The following is a 14,543-nucleotide window of genomic DNA, read 5'->3' as shown; positions in this document are numbered from 1 at the left end:
ACCAGCCATTCAAGAAGTTTATAAAAACACAAAATGCTGGCAGAACTCAGCAGGCCAGACAGCATCTGTGGGAGGAGGTAGTGACGACGTTTCAGGCCGAAACCCTTCATCAGGAGTGAAGTAACATGGGATGGTCGAGGGGGGATAAGAAGTGGGGGGAGGGTAGAGAGCTGGGAAGTGATAGGCTGAAGGGAAATGGGCTAGGGGGAAAGGTGGAGAATTATGGGAAATAAAAGAGAAAGAAAGGTAGGGCTGGGGGGAGATTATAGTGATGGGGGGAAAGAGAGAGAAAGAGAACCCAACTAAAATTATAGATAGGGATGGGGTAAGGGGGGGCAGGTGTATCAACGGAGGTCAGTGAGTTGGATGTTCATGCCGGCAGGTAGGAGGCTACCTAGGCGGGAGATAAGGTATTGCTCCATCGTCACTACCTCCTCCCATACCGCCTGCTGAGTTCTGCCAGCATTTTGGTTTTTTTTATTTCCAGCATCTGCAGATTCACTCGTGTTGCATTCAAGAAGTTTATCTCTTTTGACTTTGGGACCAGTTTCATCTTACTTACAGTGGCTTTGGGAAATGATTGCTCATCTATTTCTTTATTGCAGCCATACTGGAAGTCAGAGAAGAAAGATTGTTAACATCATCAGGCTCGACTGTGATATACAATTGTGTGTCATCTGCATAATGGTGGAAATCAAATTTATACTCTCTGATGTTGTCTCCTAAGGGGAGAATGTAGTGGGACAAGTTAGCTTCCCGAGCAACACCAAAAGGTACATTGTACTGCATCTCTTAGAAAATGGGTCTGCAAGACAGACAAAGAAAATATCTCTCTAGGATACACTGTACGAACAAAACCAATTCAGCACACTAGCAGAGAGGCCAACCCAGTCCTCAAGGCGATCAAGCAGAATGTTGTCAATTGTGTCAAAGGCAGCTCTTAGATGTAGTAGACTTAGAACTGAATCTCTGTCAGCATCAGCGCTGAGCCTTAAGGTCACTGACATATTTGGCAAGGCATTGCCATGTTGTGGTTTGCTCTGAAACTTCTCTCAAATACTGTACTCATTCAGAAAGTTGTTGGGTTGCTTGAAAATTGCTTTCTCAAGAATCTTGTGCCAGAAGGGATGATTTAATGAGGACCTGCAGTTAGCTAGTACCTGACTATTAAGATTTGACTTTTTGAAGTAGGGAGCTTTCGGGGAATATGTTAATTATTTTCCTAACAGAATTGAAAACCCTATTAAAAGAGTCTTTTAAAAGTGTGGTAGGGACAGAGTTGAGACAGCAAGTAGATAGTTTACTCTTTGCAACAAACTTATATAGAAATGCATGTAAAGTTTGACATGGTATTGTCTTTTTAAGAGGTTGTCTATACAGGTTACCAGTATCTGTAGCTCTATGGAAAAGACTCCAGTCCTTCCGAAGGGTCTTGGCCCAAAACATCAACTGTATGTTTTTTTTCTCCCCCATAGATGCTGCCTGACCTGCTGAGTTCCTCCAGCATTTTGTGTGTTGCTTGGATTTCCAGCATCTGCATATTTTCTCTTGGTTTGTTAAATATTATTAATATGTCTCTGTCTGATAGCATTTCTCTACTCATTTGTTGGTATCCTGCCTGGAACCAAGACCACAAAATAAATTACAGTTTAAAAAAAGTTTCTTGATGCTGCTCTCCCTAACAGAAGAAATTATAATAAAAATATTGTGAATTCCTCATATTTTGTGGCAGATGCTTGACTGAAGACCTTATAGGTGGGACAGGGTTGAACAGTTGGTTTATAGTTGAGAACAATATGCTTTACTCACCACTGCCCTCAGTAAAAATCTTGGGAAAATGGGCTCTTTTTGCAGAGCATATAGCAGCATTAAATGAGCCTAGTTTTTCCATGACAATATTACAGTGTGTGTTGCTTTAATAATTTTTAATCCTTTCATCATTATTTAATCAAGTGTCTTTCCAAGTTGATGGGTAAACTCAGTGACATGCTGAAGTAAGATCTAGGTTGTCAAGTAAATTTATGAACTCAACTGCTATAGGGTTTGCATTTGAGAGATCATTGATATGAATATTGCAATCAGCAGAGTTGAGAATCCTGTCATAGTTCAATATAGAGGATACGAATTCAGGCATTGGACTTACGAGGGCAATAAATAATAAAGCAGAGTACCACAAATTTTAAACACGTTTACCTCAAATCTCAAAAAATTGTTGACAGACAGTAGATTGCACCTAAATATGCTTTTTGTACATGGAGGCAAGCCCGCTCTGCAACTGTCAAGGCGAGGGAGGACTGTTTGGTTAACCATGTGTATTCTTTTGGCGTTAACCCGGTCTCAGTCAAGAACATAAAATCAATGTCTTGGAGGTAATAAAATCATTTAAGATAAAAGTCGTCTTTGAAAGGGATCTCACATTTAAAAGAGTATCTTAATCAGAGCAACTTGGAGTGGTGCAATAGGGGACAAAGGGAGATAGACTTGTAAGTGCGTCTCCTAATGTGATCTTTACCACTTTTTAGTGTTATCCACTTTGCATTCAGTGGAAGACTCTACACATTTAACATCAGCTGACTATGACTCCCTCATTCCTTCTAGCATATTGGAGATATCGTTATAAAGCATGAAATGGCCCCTTCAGCCCACCATGCCTACACTGATCAACAAGTCCCCATCTTTGCTGATTCTACTCACCCCCACTGCCTTGGTGATTCAAGCACTCATACCAATATTTCTTTAAGTCGTGGGAGTACCTGTCTGTACCAACCTCATACTCCAGGTTTCACCATCTCTGGAGGGGAAAAGAATCATCTTCTGTTCCCCTCTGTAATTCTTACTCCTCACCTTAAACCCATACCACCTAGCTTAGCCATGGTGAAAATGTTTCTACTTTCAACCCTATCTTTGCTTCTTGGAATATTAGATGCCTTCATCAGATCCTCCCCTCAACCTCCCATCCAAACTTGCCTCATTACTGAAATGTTCCACTTGCAGTAGATCTCCTGTGTACCCTCCCCAGTGCAATCATGGCCTTTGTATAGTGTGGTGACTAGAATGACAGACAGTTCTTCAGCTCTGCCCTAATCATAGTTTTACAAAGTTGTACCGGGGATTGTGATTCAATTACATTGTGTTATGGTAACACACCTTGCATAGATCCCATCTAGTCTTGTCTCACCATAAACTAATGATCTGGTGATTGAGATTTCATAATCCACCGATAAATTCATTTTCATCTTTCCTTCTACAGAAGAAATGGGGCAAAGAGCTGGTGGATTGCAGCAGCTTGCACAAATCAATAATTTATTCTATTAGGAGATGTTGAGATGGAACTTAAAGCTAAAGATCAGTGTGCATTGTCTTGATTGGTGAAAGCTTATTTGGGCAAAAATGTTGCGTGGAGCAGAATACTGCTGTGTCAGAATTTGAGAAACGTCCAATTTGTAAAAGCTCCAGCTCAACAAATTATCCTTCCAACAAATCAATGCAATAGAAAACAAGGCATGTGCTTTTGATGACAGTGAGTGTTCATGGTTACACAGCTATCTGTTAGTGAGCCATAGCTTTATCCAATGTCCAAGAGCATTCAGGAACACTGTTTGCCTTTTTAAGTATTGTTTTTGGACATGGAAGTTTTACAAGTGATTGTGAATGATTGAATCGAACCTGTATTCTTGGCTCAGATTTATCTTTATGAGATGATTTTGGCTGTTCGTTCCAATCAGCAGTATCTAGTTAGGATAACATAAGATGCTCAAGAGGATAACATAAAGTTATACAACCATAAGATACAGGAGCCAAATTAGAACATGTGGCCCATCAATGGCCATTTTCATCATGGCTGATCCAATTTTCATCTCAGCCCCAATCTCCTGCGTGCTATGATCAATCAAGAATCTATCAACCTTTGCCTTAAATATACATAAAGGCTTGGCCTCCACAGCTTCCTGTGGCAAAGAATTCCACAGATTCAGTGCATTCTAGCTAAAGAAATTCCTCCTCATCTCTTTCCTAAATGTCACCCCTCTATTCTGAGGCTTCCTCACCATAGATTCATCCTGCAAATTAACCTTCTGGGAACCCTACACAAGAAATTCCAGGTTCCTTTGTGCCTCAGATTTTTGTATGTTTTCTCATTTAGAAAATAGTCTACCCTTTCATTCCTTCTAACAGTGCATGACCTTACACTTCCTGACACTGTATTCCAACTGCCACTTCATTGCCCATTCTCCTAATCTGTCTAAGTCATTCTGTGGCTCCTCCAGTTCTTCAACACTACCTACCCCTTCATATCATCTACAAACTGTGTAACAAAACAATCATCAATTCCACCACCCAAATCATTGACATTTAAAAAGAATAGGTCCTAAACAGAGCACCACTTGTCACTGGCAGCCAACCGAAAAAGGTTCCTTTATTCCCACACTTTGCCAGCTGCCAATCAGCTACTGCTTTATCCATACTAGAATCTTCCCTGTAATACCATGGGGTCGTAGCTTGTTAAGCAGTCTCATCTGTGGCACCTCGTTAAAGGCCTTCTTAAAATCCAATTCACCTTGGTCTATCCTGCTTGTTATTTCTTCAAAGAATCCCAACTGATTTGTCAGACAAGATGTTCCCTTGAGGAAACCGTGCCGACTATGGCCTATCTTATCATGTGGCTCCAAGTACCCTGAGACCTCTTCCTTAATAATCGACTGCAACATCTTCCCAACCAGTGAGCTCACACTAGCTGGCCTATAGTTTCTTTTCTTTCGCCTCTCTCTCTTCTTGAAGCGTGGAGTGACATTTGCAATTTTCCAGCCTTCCAGACCCATTCCAGAATCTAGTGATTCGTGAAAGATCATTACTAATGCCTCCACAGTTTCTTCAGCCATCCTTTTCAGAACCCTGGGGTGTACAAAATCTGGTCCAGCTGACTTAACTACTTTCAGACCTTTCAGCTTCCCAAGACCCTTCTCTGCAGAAATGGTAACTTCACACACTTCATGCCCCAAGATTGATGCAAAATTCTTATTCAGATCATCTGTCATTTCCTTCTCCCCCATTACTACCCCTCCAGTGTTGTTTTCCAGTGATCCAATATCCACTGTAATCTTTCTTTTACACTTAATATATCTGAAGAAACTTCTGGTATCAGCTTTAATATTTTTGGTTAGCCTACCTTTGTATTCCATCTTTTCCTCCTTAATAACATTTTTAGTTGCCTTCTGTTGGTTTTAAAAGCTTCCCAAACCTCTAATTTCCCACTAGTTTCTGCTCTATTATATGCCCTCTCTTTGACTTCCCTTCTTAGTCATGGTTGCCTAATATTAGAATTTACCACTAACCACAAGACACCTTCATTTGCAGAGTTATCTGTACAGTCTAGATAACACAAAGTATGCTGCAGATCCTGTGGTCAAATCAACATGCACAAACAAGCTGGATGGACTCAGCAGGTCGGGCAGCATCCGTTGAAATGAGCAGTCAACGTTTTGGGCCAAGACCCTTCGTCAGGATGGAGGGTCCTGATGAAAGTCCTGACGAAGGCTCTTGGCCCAAAACATTGACTGCTAATTTCAATGGATGCTGCCCGACCTGCTGAGTTCCTCCAGCTTGTTTATATGTCTACAATCAAGATTGCTGCTATAAGTTTTCCTTTCACTTATTTATCTATTTTTTGATATCTGTTAGTTTGAACTGTTCTTATAGTTAACTCTGCTATCAGGAAGGATTGGCTTTGATGTGAGATGGTTCCATAGCAATCCTTAGTACTCCATAGCAATCTGGATATTTTTGTAGGGAGGACAAATTCTGTCATGATATTGCATTTTATCCAAGGTAGGTGATTTTATTTATATAACCTCCATCTTGATGGACATATCAGTTCATCATAGTCTTATAATACCAATGAAAATAGAATGATGTGTATTTTTTCACTGTTATGGTCTTGGGAATATTTTTGTTATTTTTTTTGATTGAAGTTGTATGTCAACACAAAATTTCACTTTTTAAAATTATGTTAGATTCTGAACTGAATAGTTTTAGATAGGAAAAGACTTCTTAAAATTCAGAATTGGATTATATGTGCAGGAAACATAAAGTTGTAATAGCAGGGATTTTAAATTTCCACGTATTGATTGGGACTCCCATACTGTTAAAGGTCTAGACGGGTTAGAGTTTGTAAAATGTGTTCAGGAAAGTTTTCTAAATCAATATATAGAGGTACTGACTAGAGAGGATGCAATATTAGATCTCCTATTAGGAAGTGAGTTAGGACAGGTGATGGAAGTGTGTGTAGGGGAACACATTGGTTCCAGTGATTATAACACCATTAGTTTCAACTTGATCATGGATAAAGGAAGATCTGGTCCTCGGGTTGAGGTTCTAAACTGGAAAAAGCAAAATTTGAAGAAATGAGAAAGGATCTAAAAAGCATGGATTGGGACAGGTTGTTCTCTGGCAAGGATGTCATTGGTAAGTGGAGGCCTTCAAAGGAGAAATTTTGAGAGTGCAGAGTTTGTATGTTCCTGTCAGGGTTAAAGGCAAAGTTAACAGGAATAAGGAACCTTGGTTCTCTACAGATATTGGAACTCTGATAAAGAAGAAGTGAGAGATGTATGACATATATCGGAAACAGGGAACAAATAGGGTACTTGAGGAGTATAAAAAGTGCAAAAAAATACTTAAAGAAATCAGGAGGGCTAAAAGAAGACATGAAGTAGCTTTGGCAGTCAAGGTGAAGGATAAACCAAAGAGCTTCTGCAGGTATATTAAGAACAAAAGGATAGTAAGGGATAAAGTTGGTCCTCTTGAAGATCAGAGTGATCGGCTATGTATGGAACCAAAAGAAATGGGGGAGATCTTAAATGTTTTTTTTTGCATCTGTATTTACTAAGGAAACTGGCATGAGGTCAGTGGAAATAAGGCAAACAAGTAGTGAGGTCATGGAACCCTATACAGATTGAAGAGGAGGAGGTGCATGCTATCTTGAGGCAAATCAGAGTAGATAAATACCCAGGACCTGACAGGGTACTCCCTCGGACCTTAAAGGAGACTAGTGTTAAAATTGCAGGGGCCCTGGCAGATATATTTGAAATGTCGGTATCTACGGGTGAGGTGCCGGAGGATTGGAGGATAGCTCATGTTGCTCTGTTGTTTAAAAAAGCCTCTACGAGTAATCCAGGAAATTATAGGCCGGTATATTTGACATCAGTAATAGGTAAATTATTGGAAGGAGTACTAAGAGATAGGATCTACGTTTGTACAAGTACTTAGATAGACAGGGACTTATTAGGGAGAGTCAACATGGCTTTGTGCATGGTAGGTCATGTTTAACAAATCTATTAGAGTTTTTTGAGGAGGTTACAAGGAAAGTGGATGAAGCGAAGGCAGTGGATGCTGTCTACATGGACTTCAGCAAGGCCTTGACGAGGTCCCGCTTGGGAGGTTAGTTAGGAAGATTCAGTCGCTAGGTATACATGGTGAGGTGGTAAATTGGATTAGACATTGGCTCAATGGGAGAAGTCAGAGAGTGGTTCTCTGTGTCTCTGAGTGGAGGCCTGTGACCAGTGGTGTGCCACAGAGATCAGTGCTGGGTCCATTGTTATTTCTCATCTATATCAATGATCTGGATAATAGTGTGGTAAATTGGATCAGCAAATTTGCTGATGATACAAAGATTGGAGGCGTAGTGGACAGTGAAGAAGGTTTTCAAAGCTTGCAGAAGGGTTTGGACCAGCTGGAAAAATGGGCTAAAAAATGGCAGATGGAGTTTAATACAGACAAGTGTAAGGTGTTGCACTTTGGAAGGACAAACTAGGGTAGAACATACAAGGTAAATGGTAGGGCACCGTGGAGTGCAGTAGAACAGAGGGATCTGGGAATACAGATGCAAAATTCCCTAAACGTGGTGTCACAGGTAAGTAGGGTCATAAAGAGAGCTTTTGGTACATTGGTCTTTATAAATCAAAGTATTGAGTATAAGAGTTGGAATGTTATGGTGAGGTTGTATAAGGCATTGGTGAGGCTGAATTTGGAGTATTGTGTGCAGTTTTGGTCACTGAATTACAGGAAGGATATTAATAAGGTTGAAAGAGTGCAGAGAAAGTTTACAAGGATGTTGCCGGGACTTGAGAAACTGAGTTACAGAGAAAAGTTGAATAGGTTCGGACTTTATTCCCTGGAGTGTAGAAGAATGAGGGGAGATTTGTTAGAGGTATATAAAATTATGATGGGTATAGATAGAATGAATGCAAGCAGGCTTTTTCCACTGAGGCTAGGGGAGGAAAAAAAACCAGAGGACATGGGTTAAGGGTGAAGGGGGAAAAGTTTAAAGGGAACATTAGCGGGGGGCTTCTTCACACAGGGAGTGGTGGGAATGAGCTGCCAGATGAAGTGGTAAATGCAGGTTCACTTTTAACTTTTAAGAAAAACCTGGACAGGTACATGGATGAGAGGGGTATGGAGGGATATTGTCCAGGTGCAGGTCAGTAGAACTAGGCAGAAAAATGGTTTGGCTCAGCCAGGAAGGGCCAAAAGGCCTGTTTCTGTGCTGTAATGTTCTATGGTTATATATCATTGAAGAATAACAGCAGAATTAATTAGATTAAAACCCATGCCTCCAATGTAAAAGGTGAACAAACTAATAATTAAGCACTGAAGCTTGATCATATCCTGTTTATTCCAATTCCAAGTTGTTTCACAAGATAACCTGGTATTTAAGCCAAGAAGCAATAGTTGGGTGGAGTGACCAAACGATCAGTCAAATAAGACAATGTCATGGATTGTCTAGACGGAGTTTTACAGCAGTGAAGCAGGCAGTTCAGCACAGCCCTCTATGCTGATCAAGATGCCTCCTTCAGCCAATCCAATTTCCCGACATTTGACCCAAATCCCTCTTCAACTTGTACCTATCCAAATGTCTTTTAAATATTGTATTCACCCTTGCCTCTACCACTTCTTCTGACAGCTTGTTCAATAGATCTACCCACCACCTTCTGTGTGAAAATTGCGATTCTCAGGCCCTCTTTATAGCTTTTTCTCTCTCACCTTAAACCTATGCCCTCTAGTTATAGACTCCACTCCTACTGGAAAAAGACTATGGCAATCCACTTAAACATTCACCCCAACAACATCCAAAATGATATGCTTATTACTGATAGTAATGGACACAAGAATCTTGCACTGCCAGTCTTCCTCTGCGACCATTTCTAATGGTCACCAGATGACATCATGCCTGCTCCTTCAGTGAGGTAGTCACACTAAAGTTCTTGCCTGTGATGCATTCAGCATCACAGATGCTCCTGAACAAATCCAACTGCATCTCCAGCTGCCCAGTTGGGACCTGCAGTCACCAGTGACTCTAAGTTTCTGTGATCTCCCATATTCTCCAGGAGGAGCATACAGCTGTCCTGACTGTCACCTCTGCTGGGACTACAGAGAAAAGTAAAAGATCTTGCCACTGCACAGATCCTCACTTGAAACCGTAGAGTGTGAAACCTCCGGACTTGCATCTCAACAATTTGTACAGGATGTTGGACAAGATCATATTGTCTCCTTACAATGTACTGGACACAGTAACAAAAATTAGATTAAAAAATATTGGAGAAATAGAGGGAAAAACATACCAGGCAGTTTTGAAAGAGTGGAAGAGTAGGTTCAATTGATTCGCTGTTTGAAAGTGCTAGCACGGGTATAAATATCCAATTGAACTTCTTCATTGCTTCATTTTTCTATGATTTAGTGATAGGTTTATGTACCTACCCCTCCATTTTTTCCTTTTGTTCAGTTAAAAATTACAACAGTCCACAAATACCAGCTCTCAAATGCGAAGAAACACACACAAAATGCTGGTGGAACACAGCAGGCCAGGCAGCATCTATAGGGAGAAGGACTGTCGACGTTTCGGGCCGACACCCTTCATCAAATGTGAAAGCTGTTCCAAACGATAAAAGTAAATTTTGAGGTTATCCTTTGAATTTCATTGAAAGATTTTCCCTTTTCTGAAGAGGAAACCTATTTTCTTTTGGTTTAGTATTTAAAACACTGGGAGGCAGTGGCCAAGATGTGCGTTGGCATCCAGGAGATGTGTAAACTCCATTACTGCATGCTGCAACAGTGGTGTTGGTCAAGTCCTCACATACATAAGATACCCACGCCATAGCCCTCTATCCTCCTCCCACCCATGTACCAATCCAAATTTCTCTTCAATGGTGAAATCCACCATTTCTGCTTGTTCCACACTCCCCATGCTTTGAGGGAAGAAGTTCCCCCATGTTCCCCTTAAACATTTCACTTTTCACCCTTAACCCATAACCTCTAGTTCTAGTCTCACCCAGCCTCAGGGAAAGAAAGCCTGGCTGCATTTACTCTGTCCATGCCCTTCCTAATTTTGTATAGCTCTGTCAAATCTCCCCTCTTTCAGTTTGAATGCTCCCCACGGTACATCTGTAGAAATTTGCAAGCGTCTTTTGTGACCTACTCAATCTCCTCAAACTGCTAATGAAATATTGCCACAGTTGCGAAATATGGCTGCTGACGCTGATGTTTGGTTTAATAAAAATCACAGTGCATACTTTTATATTATGCTGGAGGCTGCATATTTTAATTCATGAACAGTTCAGTTACTTCCTTATAACAGACCTTTATATCCAGTTTCTTATTGTGATTAAAATGAGCCACATGTGTTGATAATGTAACTACATTCATGAAATATGACAGGAGAAGAGAAACATGCATCAGAGTGAATAGGAAAAGCTGTGTTTGCTCCTTTCCTGATGGGTGGTACTTCAACAGAAAATGTGTGCAAGAGTTTCAAAATGGACATTATGCAATTCCTATGATTGCGTGTAACAGACTGATGTGAGTCCACTTTCTCAGCTGTGAATTCGGTTTTACATTTTTAGAAAAAATTACACTGTTTAAGGTATTTACTGGAATTTCAAAGATCGAAGTAAATTTTATTATCAAAGTACAGACAGTACATCTTCATATACAACCCTGTGGGCATACTTAGTAAATCTACACAGTAGTAACTATAACAAGATCAATGAAAAATCTACAAGGGTACAAAAGACAACAAACTATGCAATGCAAATAGAAACAAATATCAATAAATAACAAGAACATGAGATAACAATTTAAAGAATCCTTAAAGTGAGGTCATTGGATGTGGGAACATCTCAGTGGATGGGCAAGTGTGTGTAGTTAACCCCTTTTGTTCAAGAGCCTGATGGTTGTGGGGCACTGTTTTTGAAGCTGGTGGTGTGAGTCCTGAGCTACTTTCTACCTGAAGGCATCAGGGAAAAAAAATAGCATGGCCTGAGTGATGGAGATCTCCAATGATGGATGCTACTTTCCTATGGACTGAGATGAATCTGGTCAAAGTTTTCTGGACATTACGAGTGACTTGTACTCTTTGCACAGATAAACCTATTTACTGATTGGCCCATACTAGAATGGAAAAATGGTTTAAAAAATTAAAACCAGCTGCTTTGCCGGAATATCAGGATAACTTCTACATTCAATTGTTTTCATTGGGAACATTCCTATGCAAACAGTACTGATACACAGTCCATTTATAATTTAAAAGTGGTGATTGATGGATTTTTGTTAACAAAAGTTAAAGGAATGAGCCATGATCTCATTAAATGGCAGAACAAGCTTAAGAGTCTAAATGTTTTCCACCTGTTCTTGTACAACTGCTGAGTATTTTGGGAGAGGGTATTTGGATAGATACCTATTTTGTTTTAATTTATTGGAAGATAAAATAGTCAAGTGAAGCAAAGAATTTTACGAGAGGATGCATTGTACAAACATGATAAAAGGTAAAATAGCAATTGTTATGTTTAATATAGTGTTGTTTCTATTACTTCAATAATCAATCATAAGGAATTTGAATAAGATAATGAGCACCTGCTAAAGACCTTTGGCCAAGCTGTTTTTATGAAGGATGAGAATGTAATCAGTAGATGGGAACACAGTGGCAAAATGTAATTTTGAGAAATATCTATGGAAAACAGTACTGTTGACATTTTGGGCTGAGATCCTTCAGCAGGACTGGAGGGAATAAAAAGATGAGGAGTAGAGTTAAAAGGTGGGGGGGGGTGGAGTGGAGGGAGAAACACAAGGTGGAACCGGGAGGGGAAGGGGTGAAGTAAAGAGCTGGGAAGTTGATTGGTGAAAGAGATACAGGCTGGAGAATGGGGAGTCTGATAGGAGAGGACAGAAGACCACGGAGGAAAGAAAAGGGGGGAGAAGCACCAGAGGGAGGCAATGGTCAGACAAGGAGATAGCTGAGAAAGGGAAAAGGAGATGGGGAATGGTGAAGGAGAGAGGAGACAGCACCGGAAGCTCAAGAAATTGATATTCATGCTGTCAGGTTGGAAACTACCATTTTAATTCCATTTCCCATTAAAAGCAGGATCTCCCAGTGGCAACCAATTTTAATTTAATTTCCCATTCCCATTCCAATATGTCTATCCAAGGCCGCACTCTGGCTGGAGGAACAACACCTTTTTATTTCTTCCGGGTAGCCTCCAACCTGATGGTATGAACATCAATTTCTTGAACTTCCAGTATTGACCCCTCCCACTTCACCAGTCCCCATCCCCTTTACCCCCCTCACCTTATCTCCTTGCCTACTCATTGCCTCCCTCTGATGCTCGCCCCATGACCTTCTGTCTGCTCCTATCAGATTTCCCCTTCTTCAGCCCTATCTCTCTTTAACCAATCATCTTCCCAGCCCTTACTTCACCCCTCCCCCTCCCAGTTTCATCTATCATCTTGTATCTTTCTCCCCTCCCCTCACCTTTTAACTCTATCCTTTGTCTTTTTTTCTCAGCCTGAAGCAGCGACTGTACACTGCTGCCTGGCCTGCTGAGTTCCTGAAACCATGCATTTTGTTTATGTTGCTTGGATTCCCAGCATCTGCAGATTTTCTCTTGGTTGTAATTTGGAGAATTCTGAGAAATACAGGTTTTTCTGGTGACTCCATGACATTGGTGAAAACCTTAACTTACTGAGAGCTTGGGGGATGGACCCATGCATGCGCCTTCATTTGCTCAGTTGGAGCCTGCAGCACTGGAAACACACAGAAAGATCACCAGTGAAAAATAATTCAGACCTAGCTGTTGGAATGGTCTCATTCAGGCAGGCTGCCTATCTTCCATTCCACTGCATTGCTGAGTGTTAACGTTATACCAGCAAATCTCTGAACTTTGCTTCTAATCTACTGAACCTTTACTCCAACCCGGTGCATTCCATTCAGTGCTCACAATGAGGTCTCCCCTTCCAAATGTTACACTTTTCACAGCAGCTTTGTTCAGCCTCCATGCTAGTTTCATTCTTTAGCAGTTTGCTAATAAAACTTCAAAGAATAATACATTTTGAGGTTGATATTTATATTACTTACAATGAAAAACCCTGATTTTTCTGAAAAATAAACTGAAAACTAGAAACCTATTCTAATCAATAGCTAAAAATGTTGCTTTAAAAATGTTATTAGCAAGTAAATCAATTAATATCTAGTCTTTTTGATGACATTGAATATTAGCATTTAATTTGAAAATGTGATGATTATAGCTGTCCTCTGTAGGAGCCTACCTATCCATTGACTTGCTATTTTACATATATCAAATCTTATAACTTTTCAATACAAATATTTAAAGAAGGATTGCTCACATTAAGTACAACAGCATATAAGCACAATGAGGTGAATTTTGAGTGGTAATAAGAAGGTTAAATGTTCAGAATGATACTGAGTCTCTCAATTTTGCTTGCAGAACATGCAAATTTTTGTTTTCAACTTTGTGAAAACATTCAGCAAGTGAGCCTCAATGACGAGTACACTACATATAAATAATGAAATGTTTTCAGGCCTTCGATTCAGCCACAGCTACCGGACACACCGCCTTTGTTCATGCATCATGTATACAATTCCTATTCATTCTGCTGAACTATTGATATTTTTCAAAGGGACACGATTAACTGATTTCAGACTTTGGGGAGACTGTTTTGGAAGCAAGCTGTGGAAGTTTTTATTCTGCTGTGCCCTGTGGGACATATTATGAATTTGTTGGCTAGGAGAGCATCCAGGTCTCTTTGACTGCATTAAGGATGTCACCTTAGTTGGTCTGGAAGGAGCCCAGTGTGAAAATACTGTAGGTTACAATTTCTTTCATTGGCAGAGAGAATGGCTGGCTTGCTAGCAGAATGTGTTGCAGGTCTCACTGTAAGAGATAGTTAATACTATGGTGGTTAAGTTAATGACAGGCACAAATACTCAAATTCTATGCAGGAGCAGTGGAATATAAATTAATAATGAATGTAAAAAAATCATTAGTAATGGAGATCACAAAACTGCTGGAGTTTCCAGAAAAGGACAGTCTGTTCTACTAAACCCGCAGACAAAGGTGGTGCCGTAGTAGTCTGGTGGACGGACCTCTACCTCACTGAGGCCAAACGGCAGCTCTCCAACACCTCCTCGTACTTACCCCTGGAACAGGACCCCACCAAAAAACATTGTCTCCCGTACCATCACTGCCCTTATCAACTCTGGA

The 14,543-nt window shown here is 40.4% G+C and overlaps 1 protein-coding gene and 1 long non-coding RNA gene across 5 annotated transcripts in view; one reads left to right on the top strand and one right to left on the bottom strand.

Moving 5' to 3' along the window:
- The window catches only part of col8a1a (collagen, type VIII, alpha 1a), a 131,993-nt gene that overhangs the window by 83,610 nt on the left and 33,840 nt on the right, over window positions 1–14,543 (top strand). The window lies entirely within an intron of this gene.
- LOC132393413 (uncharacterized) overlaps window positions 12,774–14,543 on the bottom strand; it is a 31,845-nt gene continuing 30,075 nt past the window's right edge. The window contains exon 3 of the long non-coding RNA XR_009511865.1: window positions 12,774–13,065. This is a non-coding gene — a long non-coding RNA (uncharacterized LOC132393413). The remainder of the gene's footprint in view (window positions 13,066–14,543) is intronic.

This window comes from Hypanus sabinus, chromosome 4 (genome assembly GCF_030144855.1).
Source record: "Hypanus sabinus isolate sHypSab1 chromosome 4, sHypSab1.hap1, whole genome shotgun sequence".
Taxonomy (NCBI): Eukaryota; Metazoa; Chordata; class Chondrichthyes; order Myliobatiformes; family Dasyatidae; genus Hypanus; species Hypanus sabinus.
This window is presented reverse-complemented; position numbering and strand designations above follow the sequence as displayed.